Source organism: Eretmochelys imbricata, chromosome 3, assembly GCF_965152235.1.
Source record: "Eretmochelys imbricata isolate rEreImb1 chromosome 3, rEreImb1.hap1, whole genome shotgun sequence".
Taxonomy (NCBI): domain Eukaryota; kingdom Metazoa; phylum Chordata; order Testudines; family Cheloniidae; genus Eretmochelys; species Eretmochelys imbricata.
This window is the reverse complement of record NC_135574.1, coordinates 8,326,209-8,351,341: the sequence shown is the minus strand read 5'-3', so window position 1 is coordinate 8,351,341 and position 25,133 is coordinate 8,326,209. Positions and strand designations below refer to the sequence as shown.

General features: G+C 41.8%; 1 protein-coding gene across 8 annotated transcripts in view; it reads right to left on the bottom strand.

Annotated features, from left to right (window-relative positions):
* HMBOX1 (homeobox containing 1) overlaps positions 1-25,133 on the bottom strand; it is a 140,876-nt gene that overhangs the window by 113,678 nt on the left and 2,065 nt on the right. The window contains exons 2-3 of one of the 8 annotated variants that reach the window (XM_077812354.1): positions 11,483-11,533; positions 10,961-11,099 (exon numbers count right to left, since the gene is read on the bottom strand). The exons of the other annotated variants lie outside the window; for them this stretch is intronic. The gene's annotated coding sequence lies outside the window, so the exon portion shown is untranslated. The remainder of the gene's footprint in view (positions 1-10,960; positions 11,100-11,482; positions 11,534-25,133) is intronic. 8 annotated transcript variants of the gene reach the window in all.

Genomic DNA, 25,133 nt, shown 5'->3' with positions numbered 1-25,133 from the left:
TCCTTTGTTTAATAAATGACTTAGTTTTAAATGCAAAACATGTTTCAAAATACTTATTGCTATATATCCAGCACATTTAAGGCTGTTTTACTAAATAAAAAAACAAATTTTAAAATGCTGGTTTTGTGCATTTTAATTTAATTCCAGTTTCCATCAAAATCTACTCTGACACAAATCCCAAGTAAAAAACCAAAATAATCTAGTAAAAGAAAATGGTGAATGACACTTTTTAAACATATTAAAAAAGTAAAAGTTAGGAATCTGAATAAATGTTAAGCTACACACTTATTTAAGCAATTATACCAAAAGTGCATACTCCTAGTTACAACTTAGTACTACGTTTTGCTAACAGCCAAAAGTTGATTTTCATTCTTTAGGAAAATAACAAAATGCTAGAAATGCAAAACAATTAAAAATTGATGGTTTTCATCAAGGTTTCCTACTTGCTGATTTAAATCATGATTTAAACCTGTGATTTATATCCCTGATTTAAATCAATCCACCCTGCTGCAGAGTTAACTTGGGAGATCACTACAAAGCCACACTCATGTGTGTCCACTTAACTGCATCCACACCAGTACTGTATTCAGGTGTGTCAAACACTAGACCTTCTAGGGTCATATCCCATGGTTCTGGGTGCTGCAGCAAGCTGAGCCACTCTGATTCTTTCCCAGTGAATTGTGGAAAAACTTGTCTGTCTTTCTGTCCATCCATTGCAAAATGGATGGTTGTAGTGGTCCATTGGGCTCAGGCTTGGACGGAGGTCACTAACTTGCTGCATCAGGCAACAAAAGACAGTCAATTAGCAGTCTGCAGCTCTGGACCTCTGAGTGGGCAGAGCAGGGAGCAGGTTATTGTCTAAGCCAGGATGGGCAGGGATGGTTCCCTAGACTGTTTGCCAGAAGCTGGGAATGGGCAACGGGATGGATCACTTGATGATTACCTGTTCTGTTCATTCCCCCTGGGGCACCTGGCATTGGCTATTGTTGGAAGACAGGATACTGAGCTAGATGGACCTTTGTCTGACCCACTATGGCCGTTCTTATATGTTCTAAGCGTCCTTGCTAAGGCAGCCAGCAATCACAATCTAGGGCCCTGCAGCCTTCTGGCCAGAGCAAGCCAAAACCACAGGCCTTCAGGCCAAGGGGGAGGTTGGGGTGGGGATGGCGGGAAGGGCTAAGGGATCCATGCCTACTCTATTCCACCAGGTCCCAGCCCAGGGCCCTAATAGCGATGGACGGTTCCACCACTGGGTCAGCAAAGATTCCGTTGAAACACGCTGACTTGCTCCCTGGCAGCAAAACCAGAGTAATAGTTTCCTTGAGCTACTTCCTATGCAGTCTGGGTGCAGAACTCCGTAGTCCAAGGGTCCACCATCTCTTTGGGGTACACAGCTGGGGGCAGCTGGCAACTTCTCTCCACGGTTGGTCTTCTCCGGGAGCAGGGCACTGCACAGCACAGTTTCAGCTCCGGAGTTCTGCAGCAGACTGGAGACATTTGCCTCCTTCCATGGCTCCAGCCCAACTGAGCTGCAGAACCCAGCGTGGGCACAGGCAGGGCTGACCGGGCTCCGCCCACCAGGGGAGTGTAGTGGCTTGGGCCCACTACAGTGGACTATCTGCTTGAGTGTAACCAGCACTGGGATTTTAGCTTATATCCCAGGATGGGCCAGCTATCCGGGGTGTGAGACACTCAACACTTGGGTCAGAGGTTTGTGTGTGGAAGGGAGCCACATTATAGCCAACACCCAAGAAAGAGCCAAGTTCACTCCACACTGAAGACATTCCCTAACTGGCCATATGTACATGTAAAGGCCTTCCATAAGGACCAATCTTGTATTCCTTACTCAGGTAGAATGTCCATTATTTTTGACAACAAAGCCTTTTTGACCAGAACAAACATGTTTCACGAAAAAATTCATTTTGGTAAAAATTTTCAAATGTTTATGGAAAATGATTAAAATTTCATTTTTCCAGTTCAGATTTTGGTTTAAAATAAATAATCAAAAACTGATGTTTTTTTTAAAACAAAACTTCACTGATCAAAAAAAGTACAAAGCGTTCATGGGAATTTTGGAAAGAGAACCTAATTTTTTAAAAAAAAGTATCCCAAGAAAGTTATTTAGCCTTTTTTTTTGGGGGGGGAGGGGGAGGAAGGGGTGTCAGCTAAACTTCTAAAAGTCTGGATTAAAACTCTTGTGGCAGGGACTGTACTTGCCTCTGTTTTGTAGAGAACTGCGCAAAGAGTGGGCATTCAGCAAATAGATGTAAGCTGTTTTGGGCAAGCTACCAATTCTGCCCTGGACATTGCAAAACTGGTTGTCCCTACATTGGGAGGAGGCATATAGAAGACATAAGTGGTCTGGTAAAAAGAGCTCCAAGAAGGAGCAGATGTCAATATAAATTGTGTTTCAAATTAACTAATGTTTTAATTAGAATGAAGGGTAAGACAAGACAGTAAACAGAATTTTACATTGCATCTAGTGCTATGTCAGGATATTAAGAGTAACAGTCAGCATGAATTACTGAAAGTCTTTATGAACCTTAAGTTTCCAAAAACCTACCTAGCAATCATCCAGACAAGCAGAAATAGTCGATGAAAAACCTGAACTTTGGCCAAATAGGCAGGCACGCATTTGAGAAAGCGGTTTTAAAACAAATAAAGGGCCAGTGATATGTAACCATTTCATTCATATGTGGTGTTAAACATAGAGCTGATTATTTTGTAAAGTCCTACAGTTTGTACTCACTCAGAGTGAGCCACGTTTGACAACATGGGACACCTAACTGGTTTTGAAGATGGCTGTCCTGTTGGCATGCACAGGGCCAGTGGAGTTTAGCAGAGCATGTTAATTATACAACAGCACAAGTGTGCTTGGGACTCTAAAGAGTAGAGACTACTATAAACTTGTCTACACAACAGTTGCAAGGATTAAATTCCAGTTAACCTATCAGTTCAAATCTGTGCAGCCTTCTGTGAACACTCTGAAATCACTTTAAGAACTCCTTACTTTGATTTAGCTTAAGATAACTCCTTATTGACTTAAACTGTCTTCCCCTAGGAAGGTATAGCCCTGAGCACAATGAGGACTCAGCAACGATTGGGACCTCTGATTGCGATCAAAGTACAAAGTACTATCTCCCCAGTGTTCCTAGACACTGCAAGGACCATATCCATTCCCAAAGAAATATGCTATTCAGCTAGACCAATTCAGTGCAGTTTCTTTCTGCTTGTAACAGTCTCGTCTCCTCCTCTCTGTCCCCCCACTACACATCCCACTGTCTTCTTGCCTCTCCCCTTCTCTTTGGTTATTGGTGGAGGGAGGAGAAGGGGTTCTCTCATCCCCCATCAACTGAAAAACTTTTAGATAAGAATTTGATATGGGATCAAAGTCAACACAAGGACATATTTAAACATATATATACACACACACATATATATGTTAACCACTTTCTACCTCCAAAGCACTTTGCAAACACCACTAAGAGGCAGGCAAAATATTTTGTAGATGAGGGTGCCTGATGCGGAGAGATTCAGCTACTTTACAAACTACTCTGAGTAGGGAGAAAGCCGTCTAGGCCTGACCACCATTTACACCAGGGGATCTCAACCTTTTTCTTTCGGAGGCCCCCCAAACATTCCATAAAAACTCCACGGCCCACCTGTGCCACAATAACTAGTGGGTAGCAAGCAGGGCAATTGCCCAAGGCCGCATGCCACAGGGGGCACCATGAAGCAAAGCTGCTCAGGCTTCTGCTTCAGCCCCAGGTGGCGGGACTCAGGGCCTCACCCTTCAACCCCATGCAGTGGGGTTTCAGCTTTCTGCCCTGGTCCCCAGCAAGTCTAACACTGATCCTGCTTGGCGGACCCCCTGAAACCTGCTCGCAGCCTCCCCCCACAACCACGAAGCCCCGGACCCCTGGTTGAGAACCCCTTATATACACCAGTGTCATTGTATAAAGAAAGTGACTTGTACAAGGTTATATAGAGTGTCGTCGTCAGAGATGGATTAGATTCCAGGACTTTCTAATTCCTGGACCTGTGACCTGACCATACCTCCCTAACCCTTGTGTAAATACTTACACAGTTTTCATAGCAGTGAGTTTAACTGGTTTTGCCATCAACATAATGTGTATGAAGTCCATTGCATTTATGAAGTCCGCTTGCTTTGCTTAGGATGGAAACTCCTGCATGTGAGTTCGTAAATACAGATAAAGATACATTTAAACAAAGTAATAGATAAGCAATCATGCAATATAAGGCCATCATTACACTGAGTGAAAAAGCACGAGAGTATCCTCAGGTAATGTAATTATTATAGAGAATCACAAAAATAGTCTCAGCTTGTGTCCTGACACTAACACAAAGAGCACGGCCTTACGGAGCTCACAATTTCCACTGGTGAAAAAACTTTACAAGAGGTGAATAAACAGAAAACATACTAATGTGCCGAAACTAATGGGTTCAGTTTCAAGTGATTGGAACATATCCTTAAACTAGGCTGATGAATCATTTCTAAGGGCTTGTCTTCGCTATCGGGGTAAGTCAACCTAAGTTACACTACTCCAGTTACATGACTAATGTAGCTGGAGTTGACATAGCTGAGGTTGACTTACCCCAGGGTCTTCACAGCACTGAGTCGATGGGAGATGCTCTCCAATCAACTTCCCTTACTCTTCTCGGAGAGCTGAAGTAAAGTAAAGAATAAAACTGTCAGACACATAGAAAAGCATAAATTGTTACACAAAAGTCAACATGGTTTCTGTAACGGGAGATCACGTCTTACTAATCTATTAGAGTTCTTTGAGGGGGTCAACAAACATGTGGACAAGGGGAATCCAGTGGACATAGTGTACTTAGATTTCCAGAAAGCCTTTGATAAGGTCCCTCACCAAAGGCTCTTACGTAAATTAAATTGTCATGGGGTAAGAGGGAAGATCCTTTCATGGATTGAGAACTGGTTAAAAGACAGGGAACAAAGGGTAGGAATAAACGGTAAATTTTCAGAATGGAGAGGGGTAACTAGTGGTGTTCCGCAAGGGTCAGTCCTAGGACCAATCCTATTCAACTTATTCATAAATGATCTGGAGAAAGGGGTAAACAGTGAGGTGGCAAAGTTTGCAGACGATACTAAACTGCTCAAGATAGTTAAGACCAAAGCAGACTGTGAAGAACTTCAAAAAGATCTCACAAAACTAAGTGATTGGACAACAAAATTGTAAATGAAATTTAATGTGGATAAATGTAAAGTAATGCATATTGGAAAAAATAACCCTAACTATACATACAATATGATGGGGGCTAATTTAGCTACAACTAATCAGGAGAAAGACCTTGTAGTCATCGTGGATAGTTCTCTGAATACGTCCACACAGTGTGCAGAGGCAGTCAAAAAAGCAAACGGGATGTTAGGAATCATTAAAAAAGGGATAGAGAATAAGACGGAGAAAATCTTATTGCTCTTATATAAATCCATGGTACACCCACATCTTGAATACTGCATACAGATGTGGTCCCCTCATACCAAAAGAGATATACTGGCATTCGAAAAGGTTCAGAAAAGGGCAACTAAAATGATGAGGGGTTTGGAACGGGTCCCATATGAGGAGAGATTAAAGAGGCTAGACTTTTCAGCTTGGAAAAGAGGAGACTAAGGGGGGGATATAATAGAGGTATATAAAATCATGAGTGGTGTGGAGAAAGTGAATAAGGGAAAGTTATTTACTTGTTCCAGTAATATAAGAACTAGGGGCCACCAAATGAAATTAATGGGTAGCAGGTTTAAAACAAATAAAAGGAAGTTGTTCTTCACTCAGCGCACAGTCAACCTGTGGAACTCCTTGCCTGAGAAGTTTGTGAAGGCTAGGACTATAACAGGATTTAAAAGAGAACTGGATAAATTCATGGAGGTTAAGTCTATTAATGGCTATTAGCCAGGATGGGTAAGAAATGGTGTCCCTAGCCTTTGTTTGTCAGAGGGTGGAGCTGGATGGCAGGAGAGAGATCACTAGATCATTACCTGTTAAGTTCACTCCCTCTGGGGCATGTCTGTAGATAGGATACTGGGCGGGATGGACCTTTGGTCTGACCCAGTATAGCCATTCTTATGTTCTTATGAGTACCGGGGTCAGCCAGAGAGTGCTCTGCCATCAATTGAGCGGGTTTTCACTAGACCCATTAAATTGATCCCTGCTGCATCGATTACACCAGCTTCAATCTCCTTGTAGTGGAGACCAATCCTAATATCTAGCAGCTTTGGGGAATGTGTCTATTTTTTTTCTTTGTGACAGAACATAACATCAAACCTCAGCATTGTTGGAACGCTCAGCGCTTTATGATAATGAAGTTCCTACCTGAAGGAACTTATGTTCCAAGGGCCAAATTATTCCCTTACACTTGCATGCACAACTCCCGCCAATTGCAAAGAGAACTGCTCACGTATCTGAGGGCAGAAACTGGCCCTTCGTTGGAGAGAAAATACAGTTCAGAAGTGGAATACACAGGATGAACAAGAATTGGCAAGTACAACCTGAATCTGCTGCAGATACTTCATACTGAAACCCCAACCATGCAAAAAAAAAATCAAGAGATTGGCTGGGCTATCCCCATTCCTTGTGTTGGAACATTTAGGGTTCATATTTTCAAGCTATTCTGTGCAACGATGAGGGCTAGAAATTTTTTTCAAATAAAAGTTGAGATTCTCTGTAATAACCTGAGACTCCAACAGTTGGAGTTTTGAGACCACAAATATCACGTGACTCATGACAAAATCAAAGGTACACCAGTACCTTTATTTTTTTGTTACTTTTTAAGTTTCTTTGGGGAAGGCCAGAGGCTGGGGCCATAATCAAAAAGACTTTAAGGAAGAAATTTATCTCTAGGAGAAATTTGACGGGGGGGTTTAGTGGGTGTTGTGCTGAGGGGCCCCATTCAGGGATCAGGGCTGTATTGTTCTAGGCACTGAACAAAACGACTGTCCCTTCTCTGGAGAGCTTACATTTCAAAGCCCTGATCATGGGACTACTATTGGTGGCAAAGTTAAGCACATGTGTAAGCGTTTGTAGGATTCAGGCCTAAGGTAGCCAGTCCTTCAATGCACAAGAAGTGGGAAATCCAGTGTATGGGGAAACACAGAAGAACATACAAAGACCAGAATGAAACATAGTTCAGAAAGCTCATAGGATTACAACAAGAGGTAAGTACTGGACATCAGGAGGGCTGCTACTTCTCATAAAAGTTAGTTCAGAGATAAGGAAAGACTACAGCAGGCCAGGCCATTAAAAATCAATTTATAAGAACGAGAGCCTGATTTCGCAGGATCTTGGTTCCACCCACACAAATCAAGAGCCGAGCTCTAGTTCCTCACACAAGAATTCACACACAAGAACATGGAAGCCACAATTTTGTATCCTGCAAAGCCCAATATACAGGATAAAAACAAACCCAGATATTTTTTTATCTTAAGTTATCCAGCAAGCTATTGATACTACAATGATAGGAAAGAAATCCTTGGAGACAGACATCAGCAATGAACCTGCAGACATGCTATTAGGGATACAGGAAGAGTGAAAAGGACCTAGTGGGTGGAGACCAGTCCCCTCTTATCACAGGCAACACACCCATATAATCCTGTTAATAAATTTATTACGCTCCACCTTAACATCTGATAGATTTCTTGCCCCAACTAGTCCTATTGGGAGGTTGTTCCAGACCCTCACTCCTCTGATGATTAGAAACCTGATTTTCAGCCTACATTTATTCATGGCCAGTTTATATCCATTTGTGCTTGAGCCAACATTGTCTTTAAGTTTAGACAGCTCTTCTTCCTCCGTGGGGTTTAACCCCCAGCCCCCCAATGTATTTATAAAAAGCAATCACATCCCCTCTTAGTCTTTCTTTTGTGAGGCTAAACAAGCCACGCTCTTCTAGGGTAAGTCTACAATGCAATTAGACACCTGCGGCTGGCCCATGCCAGCTGACTTGGGCTCAAGAGGCTGTCTAACTCTGGTGCAGACATTCAGGCTTGTGCTGAAGTCCAGGCTCTAGGACCCTGCGAGGTGGGAGGGTCCCAGAGCTTGAGCTGCAGTTGGAGCCTGAATTAAGCAGCCCCTTAGCCTGGGCCTGCCGCAGGTGTCTAATTGGAGTGTAGACATACCCACAGTCTCCTCTCATAAAATAGGCCTTGACCATCCTAGTAACCCTTCTCTGCATGTGTTCCAGTTTGAATTCATCTTCCTTGAACATGGGTAACCACAACTATACAGAGTATTCCATTATTACCAGTGCCTTCAACAATGGTGTTAATGCTTCCCACTCTACTTGAAATACCTCACCAGATACATTGTCAGAACTCATGTTGTGAAGAAGAGCTATTTCTGATGGTCACTTGTTAAGATTGGGGCATATACATCTCCTTGTTAAAGTTAGTGGTTTTCCCCATGTAAGTCTATTAGTCATTTAACTTCTCTAGCCTCCCTTTCCCTGCCCTCATCAAAACGGAGGGGGGAAATGGACCATTAGAACTATTTCGGAAGCTTCTCTCCTGCTAGAATAGACATTGCTATGTTTAGACACTACTGTTCTCTCTTGTTGATAACCCTCAAAAGGAGGATGTCAATCATTTTTCTACTGAAACTGTTAAACCAAAAGTTAAAAAAACGAATCTCTCTTCCAATCTCTAAAACAGACACACAAAAAGCTACCACTTAAAGTGCAAAGGGACAATGAAACCCAAGACTTACAAAAAAGGCAGGAAGCAAGAGAACATCTGGAGGAAAACATTAACCCCTGCACTTTCATTTGTACAGGAGTCCAGCTGCACAGCTCACAGAAACTTTATTGGAAGAGGTGTGTCCTAATCCCAATATCTGAGTGCTTTATTTACAAGGACCTGCTCATGTGTTTATACAGAAACATCCTACATAAAACAAAGGTTTAGTAATATTTCCAAATCATTTGGAAGGGGTGGAAAAGATCTCCCCAAAATCAAAGACTAGCCAGAGGATATCTTGATATAGAAACCTTGAATTTCAGTGTTCAGAACCTTATGTGATTTCCATGACTTACAAAACACCCTTCTGGGGTGGAAAATAATCCCCAAATACAGATATTCACTGGGAGGGAGATACCTGGAAAGCAGCAGTGCTGACAGAAGCCCAAGGGTATTAATGGACAGAAAACTGGATAGCAGCTTACAGCATGACATGATGTTCAAAAAGAGGGTGAAAAGCCCATGTGATTCAGGGCTGCACATGCAGGGCCATTGTTTCGCAAAACTGGGAGGCAACTGCCCATTACTATGGTGCTGGTGAGAATGCACCAGAAAGACATCAACAAGTTGCACAGACAAGGTGGGTGAAGTAATATCTTTTACTGGACCAACATCTGTTGATGAGAGACACAAGCGTTTGAGCTTACACAGAGTTCTTCTTCAGGTCTGGGAAATGTACTCAGAATGTCACGGCTAACCTATTATTGAAGCTGACTGTGGCTTCCAGGAAGTTGATGCTAGTGTGGGAGTTTTCTAGAGAGAGTTTAATGGATGGGTGGTTGAATTTGTGATGGAAATCTATGAGGGAGTTTAGGTTGATTGTCCAGAGGATGAAAATATCATTGATGTATCTCAGGTATAGCATTGGTTTTGTGGCTTTGGCTACAAAAACACTGCATACAACAAGTTGGATGAAATTTAGAGAAAAGATACAAAAGGTTATTAGGAAGCTAAAGATTCATTTAGGGCCCAATTCTGCCTTCCTTTACAGGCACGCAACTCCCATTATTGTCAGTGGGAGTTGCACTGCTAAGTGAGAGCAGAATTGTTCCCTAAATGCAGAGAGCTTAGCTAAACAATGACTCAGGAAGCATCTGATAGCCATCTGCAAGTATTTGAAAGATATAAATACACTAAGGAAGGAGAGGAATTATCCATTCAGCCCTTAGCCTGTTTGCTGTGACTGGTGCTAGTTAGTGGCACAAAAACAAGGATGAAACAAGGGTTGAAATAAGGATGTCAAAAGAAACAATTATAGTGATTTTTTGTGAGACGGACACTTATTCACTAGAACGGGACTGAGATATTCACTTGCCCTGTAGCAACAACATTCACGCCTTGCCTATTATCAAAATTACACCCATTTAAAGGTGTGATTGTAAACCAATTTAGCTGAAGAGGTACAAAACACAGCGTGGACACAATTCAATTTAAAACAGGCTTGTATCCATATAACTTAATTCAGTAAGGAATTCTTTGGGTAAGGAATCAGCTTTCCAAGTGGTCTAAAGTTAAACCATCTCAATTCTGCATACAGGCAAGGCCTCTGTGACTACAGGCCAAGGCCCATCTTGGAGCAGTGACTATGGCCTGGTCTATACTACAAAGTTAGGTCCATGTAAGTTGCCTTGCATCAACCTAGTTGTGCATGTGTCTACACTTAAATTTGTCTCCCACGAATGTAAATGCCCCGTTATGGCAACACAGTAACTCCACCTCCCCAAGCAGCATTGAGCTATGATCAAAGTACTGAAGTCAACACAGCATGAGTGTAGACACTGTGTTACCTATGACAGGTTTCAGAGTAACAGCCGTGTTAGTGTTAGTAACAGCCGTGTTAGTCTGTATTCGCAAAAAGAAAAGGAGGACTTGTGGCACCTTAGAGACTAACCAATTTATTTGAGCATAAGCTTTCGTGAGCTACAGCTCACTTCATCGGATGCATCCGATGAAGTGAGCTGTAGCTCACGAAAGCTTATGCTCAGATAAATTGGTTAGTCTCTAAGGTGCCACAAGTCCTCCTTTTCTTTTTGTGTTACCTATGTCAACCCTAACAGTCCTCCAACAGTTCCACAATGCCCAACACTGACCACTCTGGTCACAATTGTGAACTCCATTACGCCAGGGTCACAGAGACTGGCGGCATCCCCCAATAATACCCCCTTAAAACTCCATATATTTTGTAAATACCTTTTCCTGATTGTACAGCTCAGCAAACGTACCTAGCAGCTCTCCACAGTTGTGTGCAACGGCCAAGCTCACCATGCTGGCTACATGCTCCAGACGCGTTCTGGCCTGGAGTAGACAGAAGATATTGGATTTCCTGGGCCTGTGGGGAGAAGAGGCTCCGCTAGGGACCAGCCACAGAAAGCTGGACATCTCTGAGCAGGTGGCATGGGGGGTTGCAGAAGGGGCATAACAGGGATCAACAGCAGTGCCACAGTAAAAGTGAAGGAACTGCGGCAGGTGCACAAGAAGGCCAGGGGGTCCAACAATCAATCCAGTGCAGAGATGCAGATCTGCTGCTTTTACAAAGAGCTGCACACCGTACTTGACAGAGACTCCACCCCCCCACCCACTGTGGATACCTCTGAGAAGCCCAAGACGTAGACCCATGGTGTGAACAGTGAGGAAAAGGAGGAGCTGAAGAAGGAAGAAGAGAAGGATTGGGGACATGCAACTAGGGGGATGCAGCATGCTGCAAGCCAAGACCTGTTTGAGACTCCACCGCAGTCCAGCCAGTTCCAGCAGTCAAGCACAGGCCTGTTGCAGGGGAAGGAACCTTGGGTAAGTAACTGTATTTCCCATTACATGTACTGACTTCACAGGATATAGCTACTGACATCATTAATTTGCCGGTACCAGAAAAGGTAGCAGTACAACAAAGAGATGTAGCATGGTCATCTGATTTTCATTCCCTTCTAAAGTTAGGTGGGGGGAGGAGGGGAAGCATACAGCGCAGTTTGTTTATGTACACAGGGATGTTCCTTGAATCCTCCTGAGAGATCTCGAGGAAACTTTCATGTAGGTAGTCTGCAGTCCTCTCCTGAAGGTTTCTAGGGATGGCAGTCTTATTTCTTCCTCCGTGGTAGGACACTTTCCCATGCCACTTACTGATAACATGGATAGGCACGATTGCAGTAAACAGGCTAGCAGCCTACAGGCCTGGGCGGCTACAGGACACCAGCGGCATCTGTGCTCTCAGTGCCTTTGTTCCCTCAGGAATGAGATATCAACTAAAAATCACCACTGCCAGTGGAAAATGGTGCCAGCATTTTCCCCGTACTCATAGTTTCAGGCAACTGAGCAATGCCCTCACTCCAGGTGGGCCATTCTCACGATTGCCAGTGCTGTGAGCGGTGCTGTGCACAAGCACTCTGAAACAGAAGTGTCAGTAAGCATGTCTTGTTTATAACTTCAGGAATGCAAGGGAAAGGAGTTCTGACCCTTAACTCCCTCTTTCTGTTGTGACTATACTGACAATGGTACCTCTGTATTTTATCTGTAGCTGCTGTCATTGCAGCTTTGAAGGATTCCCCCTCCACAACCACAGAATGCCCAAGCCAGATATGGAGGAGAAAGAGGAGGACTTGGGATGACATGTCCTGGGTAGAGGGAGGGAGCTGCACAGTCATCTCCTTCCATCTTTGCAACCAGTGGCCTGTGCTCCCCACTGCCGTGCTGGAGCCTCCACATTTATTTGACAAACAACATTTGCAGAATTTTAAAATATTGTGTGCAGAACTTTTAATTTTTTGGCACAGAATGCCCTCAGGAGCAAGAAATGTAACAACTAAACAGGCAGGTTGCTAATGTTCTCATTGTTAGTTAATTGTTCGCTTTCTTAGTCTATTAAGGCTCCTTTACCTTGCCAGAGTGGTGTAAAGGAGCCTTATTGTAAATGACAGTCACGGAATCCTCAGCGAGGAAGGTCTCCGTGCGTTCTCACTTTTTTTCCTGTGCCAGAGAGGCACAATGGGGTTAGATTACAGCTCAGGATCTGTTTTACTTACCCATTTAAAAAAAATGCAGGACAATGATTAGCAAAACCGTATGACTTTCTTGTGTGAAAGTCTGAGCAATTTAAAGCAACATTCTACTTTACAGAACACCAAACACAAAAATAACAGTAATGTAATTTAAATGAAAATCCAGGGTTATAACTGGAATGCAGGGTGTTGGTTACCAAGTATTTGTAACTTAACTTTCATGTGTTTAGGAAATGCTGAACAGTTATTGTGATTTTTTTTCTGTACGGTAGTTTAAATAAATTACGCTGTAGCTCACGAAAGCTTATGCTCAAATAAATTCGTTAGACTCTAAGGTGCCACAAGTCCTCCTTTTCTTTTTGCAAATACAGACTAACACGGCTGCTACTCGGAAACCTACCAAAATAAGTGAAACTGGTGTAATTATATTGCATTATTTTTCAGAATTTTGCAATTTTTTGGCACAGAATTCCCCCAGGAGTAATAATAATAGAAAAGTATCCCTTTCTGTCAATATGCTATGGGGCAAGGTGGGACGGTGGCATAATAAGGGTGCCGTCTATTGCTCCACTGCAGCTCAGGAACTCTACTGTTGCAAATCCATTCACTGTGTCTACATAGGAAAGCTACACTGGTATAAGCTAACGTGTTAATTTAAACCAACAGTTATATTGATATAACTTCCCCATGTGGACACGCTTATTGTGGAATAATAATGTCCATATGGGGCGTTACACCAGCACTGGTGTATCTGGAAAAAAAAAAAACCTTTCCCATCCAAACAAGACCTTATGGGTTGTGAACAAGATCACAAATTATGCTTTTGTTAGACCCTCACACCCAACCGCCCACAGAGGGCTTTGTTTTTAACACGCTGCAGAAAGCACAGTCAGGCATGGGGGAGGATTGGTGGAATGGAGGTTAGCGTTAGAAGGTTTTTGGAAAAATGTGTTTTAAGTTAGATTTATAAAAAGAGAAAATTAAGGTTGTGCCGCGTACAGGATTTGGGTTTGGAGTCCAGGCACTGAGGCTGGCTCGAGAGAAGGTGTGTGGTCACTTGTTGGAAAAGAGGGCCAAGAGAGCACCAAGTTGCACCAAGCAGGTAGAGTATTTTATTTTATCATCATTATTTATTCTTTGTATTACAGTTGCACCTAGGAGTCTTAGTCGTGGAACAAGACCTCATTTACAGAGTGCCCAAGAGTGCATAGTGGCACAAGCCAAGTCACCTAAAATCCAATGCAGGAGAGTTTCATAGGATTGTGCAGGAAATACAGTGTTTAGAACTGACACCTCCAGCCCCTTCCCTCTCCCCTCCACATAAAATCATATTTGCAGCTAAACTGTGGTACTGGCCATCATAGTTACAACCAAACTAGAGGCACTGATCCTGCAGTCCTTACTCTGGTACAACTCTCACTGAAGAAAGACTGGAGCATCAGGCTCTTTATCAATTAGGTACAGAATAACATTTACTATGCTGGTGACTAGCAGGCCAGGTTTGGGGATTTTTGAGAGAGGTGGGGGGGTTTTCAGGGAGGGGGAAATAATTTTCCAGCACCCTCTTGGAAATTAGTAATTTGCTGAACACAAGATACCCAACTTCTTGTTTAGAAAGGCTGTAACCGCACAACAATAAGGGACGCACAAAGCAAAATCTCTTTACCCCATTACTGCTTTAAAAAAAAAAAAAGTTTAGTAAATTGTTTTGTCAAATAATTGGAGGAAGGGCCAAGGCCTCATGTGAAAGGTGGATTTGGGAAGTCAGATGCAAAAAGAATTAAATAAATTCAGTGAAAGGATCTAGAACTCTGTAAGCTACAGGTCACAATAAATAAATAAATAACCCTCCTCATTATGATCCCAGTCCACCTCCTGTTAAAACAATGGAAAGAACTTCCATTGGCTTTAATGTTAGCAATATCTTGTTCTAAGGGCTTGCTCCTGAGAGGTCTTGAACTGTAATGGGAGTTGGAGGTATTCAGCTCTTCTTGGGATAAGCTCTTGAATACCAAAACTGACTTGAAACATGCAAGAGTCTTCATTTCATGATGCTTCATTTCTTTTGAACGCCATACATTGGTACTTGCTGATGCTAGGTAAGTTTTGTAAAGAAACATACACATTAACAACCACGGAAAAGTTATGTTTTGGCTTGGAAGTGGTGAAATAGCTTATTTTGCATTTTAGAACTAGATTAGCACCTAGCAAGCAATCAACTGAGTGAGGGGCACAGAAAATAGTGACTGATTCATTTATTTCCTAAAGGATGATTAATTTTTTTACTTCATCATTTGTGTCAAGGTGCATTTAGATGGAAATTGGAATTCAGGTAAAAATGCACAAAAATGGCATTTTAAATTGGCTTTTTAGTAGTCAAATAAAACACCTTAAATGTGCTGGGTACCTAAGGAAAAAAAGTTTATGAAAATATCTTTTGCATTAAAATTCACTGATTTGTTAAACAAAGAAAGTATTATCTGTCGTCAGTGAACTGAAGTGATTGTTTCTGGTCACCATGTCATTCAAGGTTTTAAAACTAGTAGATCTTACACCTAATTTTCATTCATAGATTGGAAAAGGAAAAAACAAACAAACAAGCTTTCATGGTTTCTCAAATCTCAATGGGTTCCTCAACTCTGAATGGACTAGTCATTGAACTGAGCTAGCTGAATAAACTCAAATTAAGGAAACATTCTCTCTGCACCTGCAGAAGAGGCTATGGCTGTCAAAAGTTGGTTTAGCACTTCATCAAACCTGGTTCCAGCTGCTTAGCTGCCAGTAACTTCCACCAGTTCAGTGCTTTGACTTTCCTTAAAACGAATAGCAAATACATACTGCTTGAATGTTTATTTAATTTAAATAATTTCAAATAGATTATGGTAAATTGAGGCTTTAACATTGGTTGTCAATTTCCAAATAGACATCTTTTAAAAAAGAAAAATGTATTTAATTTGAATTTTTGAAATCTGGGGTTTTTTTAAATCATTGATTTTATCCATCCTGAGTTCTGCTATGCACTACAGTAGCAGCAGACCCTGTAATTGTAAGGGGTGGATGGAGCTGGTTCCCTGATGGGTTTTCTTATTGGCTAGCTCAACCAACAGGCCATTTTTAATCTCTTTATCAAAAATGATACAAGTGCATTCATTTGCTATTTAATATGTGCATTTTCGGCAAATTGGATTGCCACAGTCTTCTGGCAAGTTGCCAGCGCGGCCCTCGGTATCACAGAGCTTGGGTGCTTAGTGGGACAAGTACAGAGATTTGAATGCCTTCTTGGAGCAGCACTAAGGGTATGTCTACAATACAATACAGGAGCATAGCTTACAGCCCTGAACCTGTGCTGCTTTAGCACTGCAGTGTAGCCACTTGCTACAATGATGGAAGGGGGTGTGCCGTTGTTGTAGTTAATCCACGCCCTTGAGAGTTATGGCTGCATCATGGTGACCTCTGGACACAGGAGACTTAAGTGTTTCTTTCTCCAGCTATTAGCTGTAGGGGGCTTCCCTACCAGCCTGCTGGAAGGGGAGGCCAAATACTCTGCAGCTCCACCTAAGAAGGCCAGGCAGAAATACACCGTTGGTGGGACTGTCCCATATTGACATGCACAAGGAATTACACAGGACTGGTTGAGCATCCATGGTGCTTAAATAGTGGAGAGGGGAGCATCCAGGGGAGATGGTCCCCAAGGTTGGGGGAATGTCTGGGGTGGGATGGGGTCCCTGATGCAGTGAAGGTTGGGGTATAAAGGAAATAGCCAGGCAGGGGTGGGGGTTGAGAGAGCTTCCCCCACAGTGCTGTCCCTCACCTAGAGCCTTGGGACTGAGCCTCTTACCCCCACCCCCATCGTCTGGATATAAACTGGGGCATCCTTACAGCAGGTTATACTAGCCAGAGCAAAGTGAAGTCTTTAAACTACGATCTGAAGACTTCAATAGTTCAGCCATAGGTGAGAGGATTTTTGCAGGAGTGGGTGGGTTAGATCCTGTGGCCTGCGTTGTGCAGGAGGTCGGACTAGATGATCATAATGGTCCCTTCTGACCTTAGTATCTATGAATCTAAGTGGTAGCTAAATCGATGGGGTTACCAATCCTCCAGGATTGTCCTGCAGTCTCCAGGAATACATCCAACTGAAATTGGCAACCCTGAAAAAGAACTGTTCCATGGACCTAGTGGTGTCTATACTAGGGTTTAGGTGGGCTTAACTATGTCTCTCTGGGGTGTTGATTTTTCACACTCCTGAGTGACATGATGAAGTTCAACCAAAGTTTTAGGTGTAGACCAGGCCTTAGCCTTCATTTTCAAAGACAAATACTATTAATCAAGACGGTTTATTTAGACTGTAAACTCTGTGGGGCAGGGACTCTCTTCCTATTTTCTGGTCAGTGCCTAGCACAATGGGTCCTGATCATGGTCAGAGCCTCTAGGCATTACTGGAATACAAACAACAAATATTAGGAATTGCATCTGAAAATTTATCACCAAAATATAAACTCAGTGAGCATGTGAATATTAGGACCCCAAGAGGGACTAGATCCTGCTTCACAACTCTCCCCACACCCAAGGTTTGTGCATTACCTAAACAGCCGTTTTAGCAGGTGGGATCTCTTTCCTTAGCACTGAAATACTACAGGAAAAAGCCATGTTTAATATAATCAAGCTCTACATTACAGCCACATGGAAACAGTTTCAGTCAATAAACAACCCCTGTAAGAAGACAGCAGAGCAGCGGAAAAATCAGATACCAATTTAGCCAGGATACAGAAGAGTCACTGGCTGAGCTCAGAGGCTTTTGTTATAAATGTATTTACATCCAGTGAAGCAGCACACAGTTGAGTCTCCACTGCCCCTTTTAGTCTTCCATAGCTCAGTGAGCCCAAATTGTGGCAGTGAACCCAGCTCTGCACCTTCTTCTATGTTATTCTCTCCCGTACTTGGAACAGCCTCCCACATTCTGTGCATCAAATGCTGTCCCTTTATTACCTTCAAATCTCTCCTCAAAAACCACTTCTACGAAGTGTTTCTGTCTTGATTGCTGCATCTAGTCCCCTCACAGAAGAACCACTGTCCCCTGCACCGTATCTGCTGAAGTTACATCGTTAGATCCTTGGAGCAGGAACATTGGCTTTATACACATTTGATAAACCACTTCAAACATCTACCAGCTGGTGTTTTAATAAAAAAGAAACTGCCTTCCAACAATGGCATCAAAGCCAAGCTCAAGACTGGACTCCAGTTCTCATACACAGTGTGCACCAGTGGAATGTCTCCAGGGGATAACAGGCTCCATCACTCCTGCAGTGTTTCACTTGAGTCAATTTCTACAATGGGTGTAGGGTCTAGCAGAAGGAAACGTGGGTGTACTCTCCTGGTCAAAGCCATCACCAGGAAGGATTCTGAACAAATAGTTTGTTTGGGGTGGGAAAGGGAAGATGCATGGCAAACATACTTTCATTGCAAAATCTGATTCCTCATATTTGCTGGTGGTAAGAGGTGTATTACTAGGAATAAAACGGAATTTACTTGAGTGTGACCAAGGAGTGACACCAACATTTATCAGAATTATATCCATGAAATGAACTGAAAGATAATTCATGGTCCTCCTCAAAAGCAACTACTTGTAAAGATTAGACTGCATTACACCTGCATTATTACCACAGAATTGGAGACCAATCTGGCAGGAGACATATAGCAAACAGAAAGCTTTTTTGGACATTTGGAGACTGGGCCATTCCTCTTACTAAGAGAAATACATGACTCAAAGCATGATCAGCTATAAGAGTTATAAATGCAGATGAGTTTTTATTGGCAGAGGGAACCAGGGTTACTGTGAACTCTAGAAGCATAATGAAGAAACTTATCTATTTTTTATCTTGCCTTTGTAATTCTGATAGGAAGTTCAGCTGGAATTTTTATAAGACCCTTAAAAAACCTGAAGAATTGGTTGATGGTACTTTTAACATAAGGAAGACCCCTATTCTAGTGCAAAAGACGCAGTGGTGGTTGCCATTAAATCCAAAAAATAGGACACATTGCATTATTGGAGCAGACATTTGTCGGACAGGACATAAAACCAATGTCCTGGTATCTTGTCCTTAAAGATACCCTTCTACTTTGTGGTAGTAGATGAGGATGAGGAGTGATCTTTGTGCAGGAACTCAAGGCAATTCCACCTGCTGGCATGAACATTCAGGTGAGCACACCCTCATAATGCAGGGCATAAGTCACCTATTAGCTGCCTGACTTTAGGAAGAAACTTCCTTTATGGGCAAGTTATTACGTAGTTGTCCACTGTGCAGCTTCCTCTGAAACATATGGCAGTGATCAGCGTCAGAGACTGGACTAGACAGGCCATTGGTCTGATCTCATATGGCCACTCTTATCCCAGCTTTACTGATGAGGAAGCTGAAGAGTTTGGAGTAAGCTCATGTTGTTCCTGGGTCTCAGTATGGTGTTCAGACCACTAGACACACTGCCTTTCTAATAAGCATAATAAATCACTATGCTAAAGTATACAGTGAATATGGTGAATTACTACTAATTGCAAAGTCTGGGGGCACCACAGCCCCATGCAGCATAGGGGTTAAAGACTCCTGATTGATTGAGAAATGTGTTGTTCCGATTTCCTCACCTGTGGCATAAGAGTCAAATTAGCTTAAGTAACTGGTTCTTGTCTTATGTAAATAAAGTTATGTCATTTATCTCACCAGCCTCTAGATATTTCAGTTTTGTTTATAACTGTGATATTAGCATGCACTTCTAACACACCATTCATCCATGGATCTCAAAGCACTTTACAAAGATGAAGCCCCCCAAAAGCCCTGACACAGAGAGGTTAAGTGACCTGCCCCAGATCACAAAGAAAGTCTGTAGCACAGCCAAGAATTAGAGTTGTGTCCTTACCTCTAGGTACAACTTTCTTCCTCAATATCTGACTTTTGTTTACATGTTAGAGCTACTGCATGCTGTGAACACCACTACCCCAATTATAAAACTCTGCCAATAGAGCCAGAAAAAGATTGCTAGCAAAAGGTAGAAGCTGTGATCACAGAAGCTACATCGCAGAAGTACTATCCTGTAAAGAATTAAATAAATATTCATAGCAGGGGCAGCAATGACAGTTCAAGAAAGAGCTAAGTGCCTTGTGTTTGGATTAGTATCTCAAAACAACTGGGCAGCTCAAAATGCAGACAGTGGCCATGAGCTACATTTCCTAGTTTACCAAATGTAGGCTCTTCAAAGCAACAAAATCAGCTGCTCAGCAGGATTATTTTTAAATCCCCAGAAGAGGAGTTTTACTGTTCTGTTTCAAGAGTAATAGTTTTATTCGAGGACACAAATAAGAATTCACTGAAGTTATGACTTGCATTTCTTTTTAAAAAAGGAAAAAAACAAGGCAGTTTTGCTATTGAATTAACAGTAAATGAACTTTAACCAACTCTAGGGATTCAGAGCAAGGGAGATTCATCCGCTGCATATTCATGGCCAAGCATAATGGATTTATCTTGTGTACTTGGGTTTTAATTGCATGCACTTCTTCAGCCAATTGGCAGTTTCAGTGGCACCTCAAAGCACTGGATAGGTTTCATATACATTTCATGTCTTAGCTACAAGGTGAGAAGGATGTTATTCCTGGCCACTTCTATGCATTAGGAAATATTAAATACACAAAATTTAGCCTCTGTAGACTGCAGACAGTAGAGGGCAACATATTAGGATATTTTTGATTAGGTCTGACAACAACATTCCATCCACAAGAGGGCAGTACCTCGGAGGAAGGATTCCCCAACAACATACACACATGCTCGTAGGTATGTGTGTGGTCAACCATACAACAAACTCAGTCAGAGTGAGATGAATCTAAATCATATCTGATGAATGGCTAAGCCTATTAAGTTATTACCTAGTAATCGCAACAAACCCAGCATAAATCAAGACAGTAAACAGACATACAAAAATCTTATAAGAGAAATGTTTAGGTAATTGGCCTTCCATACATTTGTACTGCATGGACATGGTAAAGATGAATCAGAACACACCTAGTCAAAAGCACTGCACTGCAACAGTTCTGTATTTTAAGGGCTCTCCAGTTTATGTTTACCTTTACTGTGCAGCCTTGATTAAAAACTAGGGGTAGGGGAAATCTGCCCAAAAATGTATTTGAGCAATATAATCATTGGCTTGTAATTCTGAAAAAACACTAATGGTTCAAGCTTAGAATATTTGCATTATACAAAAATAATGGAATAAAATGCTGATCGTAAAGGATCAGACCATAAACTCCTTACAGATTTAAAAATAAAAAACATTGACAGATCACAGATGCAAATTAAGCATGGGACAGGTCTAAGGGGACTCGTATTTCTAATTGCCAATGACAGTGTGTGAACTTGGGCAAGTCCCTTAGCCTCTGAGCCTCAGCTTCTCTGTCTGCAAAGTGCATCTCTGTAAGGTACTTCAAGATCTACAGATAAATGTGCAAAGTATTACTTTATCATGGAGTGGTTAGTAAGAAGGACAGTGTCTCAGCAGTAATGAATCAAATATGAAATGTAAGAGCCATACAGTATCAATGCTGCCTACAAGTTATCGCCATAAATCGATCATTCTGATTAGATTAGGCTTCATGATGCAATAATACCCATAAGAAGCAGTTTCACAACTGCGAAATGAGCACTTTGCTCAGCAGCATATTATGAAGTATGTCTGCAGTAACTATGGAATTTTGGTCAACTTGTGATTGAAATGTGTGTTTCAAACAACACTATAAACAAAAAATATTTCAGCGCATCCTCATTTTAAGGCTAGGTATATTAACGGCTTCTCAACAATCATTTCTGGCCACAAACTAACCCTGTGTAAATTCCCTTATTAAAAACCAAACAAGACTAGATTCAAGAGAGAACAGATTTTCAACCTAGTATATCACCTTAGCAACTTTTTTTTTTTTTTAGCAGGCACAACATAAAAATAAATGTGTCTTTCACAGTTACAAGATGAAATTTTCAGTTGGCCAGATACTAGAGAACTGGTTTTCCACTTTTTGTTGTTGTTGTCATAGACCACATGACTGCCTCAATCTGAGAACATTTTACGTGCTAACCTGCAACAAAGACCACAGTTTGCAACTATCTTTCCTCCAAAAAAGTCTTCATATGTTTAATATAAATTAAAGATTCACTTGCTAGAGACTGTTTCCGGTTAGTAATGGGTCAGGGAAGTTCTGTTTGGATGAAGCTTTCCAATCTACTATTTTCAAGAACCAACTGAAAAATAAAAGTAACTGCCACCTTCGGGTTAAAAAGTTTGAAAGAAAGAAAAGAATCTGTAGGCATTATTTTAAAATTTGGTAGCTAGCCAAGTAACTCAGAGAGCAAGAAACAATCTGGTGATTAAAGCACTAGAGTGAGACTCTGGAGATCAGAGTTCATTTCCCAGTTCTGTCACTAACTCCATGTCTGATCTTGGACCAGTCACTCTCTTTAGGCCTCGCAGTTCACTGTCTGTAAAATGGGAACAACATTTCCTTTTTTACACTCCATCTAGCTTGTCTGCTTGGATCCAAAACCCGCAAGCACTTATACACACACTTAACTTTAAGCATGTGACTAGGCTACCTGCATTCATAAAGTTAAACATGTTTACAGAATCTAGGCCTTCTAAACTCTTAGGAGCAGGGATTATCTCCTAATATGTGCATATGCAGCACCTAGCAAGACAGGACCTGATCTCAGCTGGGATTTCTAGGTGCTACTGGAATACAATAGTAAGAATAATAAGTGATATATAATAGGGAGCTGGAAAATGTAATGGATTATCAAACAACTTTAGAGAAGTGATTTAAAAAATAAACAATTTTAAAATAACCCCTCCTCATCACCTTGTAAAACTCCATCCAAAATCATGACATAAGTGTCTCATTTAAAAAAAAAAAAAAAGAAATCAGATCCAAGGCATCTGCTACATTTGAAGTGTTAATAAATCACTAATATTATTTAACATTATTGGTAACATACAAGATTAAAGCAAAAGATAAATTTGTCAGCACAGGCCTAAGTAAGGGCCCAGTCTTGAAAAGCTGCAAAGTGGACTCCTGTGCACGGCTGAAGCCCCAATAAATCAATGTAAAGTAAAACTGACTTCATTGATTTTAAAGCATCCAAAAAATGTAGAATAAACAAACTGTATAAAGTTACTGATAATAAGGGGAAGACATATGTTCCTTTGTAATCGGGTTTTTGAGTTGACAGCATCCCTTAAAATGGTTGACCTCCAATCCTAAACTTTGCAGAAGGTGAAGAATTTGCTCATAATAAGTCCTGATCCTGTAATCAGAACCCCTCTGGGCACAACACAGGCAGAGGAGTCTGTGTGCATCAATACTATTGCAGGCATGACAAGTTGCTTAGTTTAAATCCAAATCCACTGCCATCCCACACAAGCTACTGTTATCTGCCTGTTTGTTAGTGTAGGTGTCATCAGAAATACCTGTTTATGAAAGAGAGGTAATATGTTATAAGTTAAACTGATTCCCATATCTTTTAAAATGTGACTAATTTTTGCCTGTCTGGAGTCCTTCCCTCTCCCCCTGAATTACACACTGAAGGCCCAAACTACAAAAAACTCCTACGGACTTCAATGGAAGCAGAACAGCTTCAACAGTTCGGAATGGAACAAGTAAATTTTAATATAGACCTTTGCATTTATTCAATGTAAAGAAAAACAAAGCCACAATATTTCTCTAGTTCCTGATCTGAAGGCGGAGAATCTCCAAGTTCCCCCATAAATTTATGAATGTGCCACTTCTTATGATTACAAAATAATACTTCATAAAACACTAACTGCACTTTCAAAACACTGGCCAGACATTTACTCACAACACCCCTCTCAAGGAGACTAGTAAGCATTCCTATTTTACAGATAGAGAAAACGGAGACAGAGAGATAAGCTGGTTGGGGCAGGCACTGGCTACTCACGCTCCAAACAGCGCGGAGATCTCATTCTTGGTTGGACTCTAGCCGCAAATTATAATAGACAGTACAGCGGTAGATGTTTTAGAAAGGCCCAACAGATAAAAATGCACAAAACTGCACAAGAAATAAATGGCAGAGATAAGAAGGCCTGGTCGAGACAGGATTTTTTTGAAATCCTCCCACCATTCTTCTGGCAACTGTGCAGCTTCATCCATGCTAGCACTACTATAATACGGCTGGTGGCCCGCACTCCGCAGTTGTGTCGACCTGCTCTGAACAGAGTTAGATGACACGGTGGTAAGAATGTGGATGCCTGTTCTGTGCCAGAGGAACGCTAGGAATAGACACAGCAGTGTAAAACAAATTCCTTGTTCCTAGTCCCATGCTCAGCTCACTATACAATTCAGTCAACCCTACAAAAAGGCTGTGCCCATCACACAGAGTTAAAGATGAAGAATCTTTGCATAAGAGAAAATGGACAGTGTTCCCAAATGCAAACACATCAATGTACAGGTACATCAAGTATAATCCTGCCACCTCAGAAATTCCAGCACTCGTAGAACATAGAGAGATGGCAAATAATTTTCACAACCAAAAAGACAAAGTCTGTCTGAACCTAAAGAAGTTCCAGCTGTGTGTATGTAATGTGCTGCCTGTCCCCCAACCCTTTCCTTCAGGATTTGGCTCAGAAACAGATAACCAGCAATGAGGGAGTGTCAAAAACCACAAAGACATGAAGTTTACTGCCTGCTGTTGCAGAACTGTGTCCTAGCATCATCTTACAACAATGGAAGAAAAGAAACACGTTAGTGAGATGAATTCACATACACCCACTCCCCACTACTCCAGGCATTCCCATTGGCATGGCATAGTGGTAAACAAATATAAATGCAGTTCCTACTAATGAGGCAGGGAACAGTGAGGCCAAAGAAAATGCAATCATCTCAGAGGGGAAAAAAAAACTGCACAGGACTCCTCCTCTCCCATCTATGGAGGAAATCAGATACCAGCTGCACCATCCCAGGAAGGAAGCAGAGAAGCTCCTGCACCTGATGAGCCATGCAGAAATGAGCTAGTGATATCATAGTACCCAGACAGGCGCTCCACGGTTTTGCAAGCTGAGTTGACTGCCTAGCACAAGCCGTTTATACAACACAACTTTTTGTGTAGCATCATTTATCCAAATTGCATTCCCTTCATCAGTTCAGTCTCCTCTAACTATTCCCTCTGGTTTTTCAGTCAGGGGCACACAGCCAGTACCTAGCAGACTTGCTGTTCCCAAATCAGTTGTCCTGGGCCATTACATTTAAAACCCACCATTTTCAGTCCATATGCATTTAGCACTTGAAGCCACCTGCCTCTGTGCTGCCAGTGTCACTTGAACTCCAGAATAAACCG